The sequence below is a fragment of the Pistacia vera genome, unplaced genomic scaffold, assembly GCF_008641045.1.
Source record: "Pistacia vera cultivar Batoury unplaced genomic scaffold, PisVer_v2 Contig310, whole genome shotgun sequence".
In the NCBI taxonomy this organism is placed as follows: domain Eukaryota; kingdom Viridiplantae; phylum Streptophyta; class Magnoliopsida; order Sapindales; family Anacardiaceae; genus Pistacia; species Pistacia vera.
The window spans coordinates 934,721-938,192 of NW_022196125.1; the positions used below are offsets into that span (position 1 = coordinate 934,721).

General features: G+C 30.5%; 1 pseudogene; it reads left to right on the forward strand.

Annotated features, from left to right (window-relative positions):
* The first annotated feature begins 1,569 nt into the window (after positions 1-1,569).
* Positions 1,570-2,616, forward strand: LOC116136274 (annotated as a pseudogene).
* Positions 2,617-3,472: the final 856 nt, after the last annotated feature.

Below are 3,472 nucleotides of genomic sequence, written 5' to 3' on the forward strand. Positions count from 1 at the left end.
TATTTGTATGCTGATTCATATTTAATAGTAATACGTTATGCTTTTATAAGAGAGTTTTGATTTTTTTTCTTTCTTTATTTCAAATTCTTCTTAAAAGATTTTATTTTTATTATTTTGATGACCCGAGTTGTTCAAAGTAACTCACGTCTTCCTCTATTAATCTCTCAAAACTCGAAAACTATTAATCAAATAAAAGTTCTAATAACTACTAATTAAAGAGGAACTTGAACTCAAGATACATTAGTTCCTATCGAGCTATTTAATTATCTTGAGGTAATTAAAATGCAAACAAAAAAATTAAAACACTTTCTTAAAAGATTTTAGCCCATAATTGTACCTATTGGTAATGTTATTGTGTTGATACCATAATTAATCCTCGTTTCCATCATTAAAGAATTTTTGAGTGGGCCACTAGCCGCCATTCATATGATGAGTGGATCTGCCAATCCATTGGAGTCATGGAACGGAAGTTACGGATATTTTTTTTTATGCATTTAACAAAATAAATCATTAAGAATAATACTCCACTTATAAAGAAAATGATAACGTTAACAAAAGAAAAATTAAACATAGGTTAAAATTGTTGGTATGCTATCAATCACCTCAAAAGTGCAAAATGTTAAATTATCTTTAAAATTTACATATGAGTAATTCATGATAAGTGTTTATGTTGCTGAGATTATACATATTTATAGAAATATAAATAAAATATTGATAAAAGAGGTTTTTATAGTAGCTCGAATGCCTAAAACGAATTCTATATCTAATGTTATTTTATTATTCTCTGACTGTTTTTCTGATATTGCTTATAACGCAGACAAAGAATGGAGAAATGTTTTGTTTACAAATAAAAATAATAAAACTCAAATATTTATATAGCTCTCATATCTCTAACTAACCCTTTTTTTTCACGAAAAAATATGTTCATTTATACCTTTGAGGTCAAAATGAGTGTTTTTACAAGTTCTCTTGATACGTGAGGACCACTCCTTAATCCTTATTTTAAAATGAGATAGGAATGATATAAAATATCTCTTGGAGACGGTTTGGATTTTTGACAACTAATACTATCTTATCTTTAAGTATTTGTTAAACTCTAATGCTAAATTAGTGGGTCCTTTTTGGCACAAGAAATATTGTTTATCAATAATTTTTACTATTTTTTTCTATTTTCATCTTTTATTTTATCTTAAAAAATATGTAATAGTTATTTAAATTTTGTTTCTATTTCCCAAAACAAGAAACACAAAAGACAGATATTTATGTAAATAAAAATTTGAAAACAGAAAAAGAAAAACATTTTTATTGTTCTTATTTCAGATATCATTTTCTAGAAAATGAGAATAAATACTTTTTTATTTTCATTTAATTTCGAAACAAAAATTGACCAATAAAATAATTAATAACACCCAAAAACTCTCATTTTCTAAATTTTATCCAAAAATAAAAATAAAATTTACATTTATTACATCAACCCATCATCACACAAATTGTAGCCGACGTGTCTTCATAAATCTCCACGAAGAATCTAACAAAACCATTCACAAAATGCCCAAGATTCTCGGAATCTCCCTGTAATAATAAAAACCAAAACTCCTCTCTCTCTCTTTCTCCTCCCTATGGCTTCGGTGGCGCGTGCGATCCTCTGCCAACTGGATTCCCAGAAGCCCGCGGTTGTCAATCAAGGACAGCCGCTGCTGGGTCCGGTTCAGATCCGGCGACTCAAAGTGGGTGAAGCTGAGACTGTGAATAATAAGATAGTTTTGCAGCCACGTCTGCGCACCTTGAGATCTTACGGGTCGGATGGATTGACGAAGATGGAAAAGGACGGTGGAGATGAAGTTCCACCGTTTTTCGAAACGTTGTCCGATTATATTGAGAGCTCGAAGAAGAGTCCGGACTTCGAGATAATCTCCAGCCGCCTCACGATGGTTTGATTCTATCTATTTTTTGTAGGGAAAATATTAACCGTTGGATCTATTGACTTTGATCGGTCAACAAAATCAGCGGCATAGAGGCGCACGGGAATTATAGTTAAGAAGATATAGTTATATTTCTATTATCAAAACAAGTAAGATATTTTATTTTATCACCACTATGGATCAGTTATTCTCTTCTTTAGATTGTATTTGCAGCAACAAAGTGGTAGAGGAGGCGGTGACCGGAAATTCCTTATTCAGAAAGATTGAAGTTGAAGGGATTGCAGAAGCAAGAGGAGTGTGTTTGGGAGCTATAACATTTGCTGCTATTTTTGTTTGGTTTTCCAGTGCACGAAATCGAGTAGGTCGGATCTTTACTCTAAGCTGTAACACTTTCATTGACTCATTAATTGACCAGATTATCGATGGCTTATTCTACGAGAGTGACATCAGCGATTGATCGTATAATATTTGAAACCCTAATATATATAACAAGTCAAATTTATCTAATTAACCTACTATGTATATATTTCATATACGAAGATATGGATTCCCCTTTTTGAAGGCTACATGTAATGTATAGTATAATTTTAGTTGTGAAATCTCTTGTTGTAATGTCAATTGTGTGGTAATGCCGGAAAAATTTACCACGCAAAAATTAGAAACAAAATAAATTAGTCGCTAATGTGATATTTCGGCAACAAATCAAATTAGTCGTAAAATATTAATTTTAGACGCCAAAGGCGAAAATATATGGGTCTCAGATTTTATTCCTCTTTGATCGACCGATTGGAATTTAATTACTAAATATGGGATATTTGCAACTATTTTTGCCTAGTTGCAAAAAAATTGGTTGCAAAAAATACCTTTTCTTGTAATGTCGTAAGTGTATAAGAAGGCTTTGAGTTTGAGCAAATTGATGCTTTAGGTTTGAGCGAAGCTATGCTTACATCAAGATTGGGGACATCAAAATAATTATTGAAATGAGATTTTATATTATGCTTTAATTACTACATTTATAGACTTTGTGATGAACTCTTAATGCTTGTAGCCGAGATTAATTGTCTATTATGATGGGGATAGTTTCATTTGGTTTTGGCAATATTAGGTGTTTGTTGTTATTGTTGATCTGTTTAACACGTAATCATGGATACTTTAAAGAAATAGACAAATTTATCACATTATTCATACGTTGATTTATATTTAATTTTAATATTGTGGTCAACAAGAGAGTTCAATCAATTTTTTCTTTTTAAAATTCCTTTTGAAAAAAATTAACCATTTATTTTATTTATAGATGTTATTGAGTTAATTCAATTAGACAACCCCTATTTCCATAGCATATTTTTTTTTTTTTTTAGAAAAAAAAATTTTTTTTTTTTTTTAAATTTCAAATAATAACTCCATTTAAGATATTCAATTAGTGCAAAAACCCCGATTTTTGTCCATTGTTGGGAAGGGAAATGGTGCAAATATGTGGTGGCCTGCCACTGGCCATTGTTGTACTAGGTGGTTTATTATCTGAAAAGAGTGCACAAAAATATAAGACAATG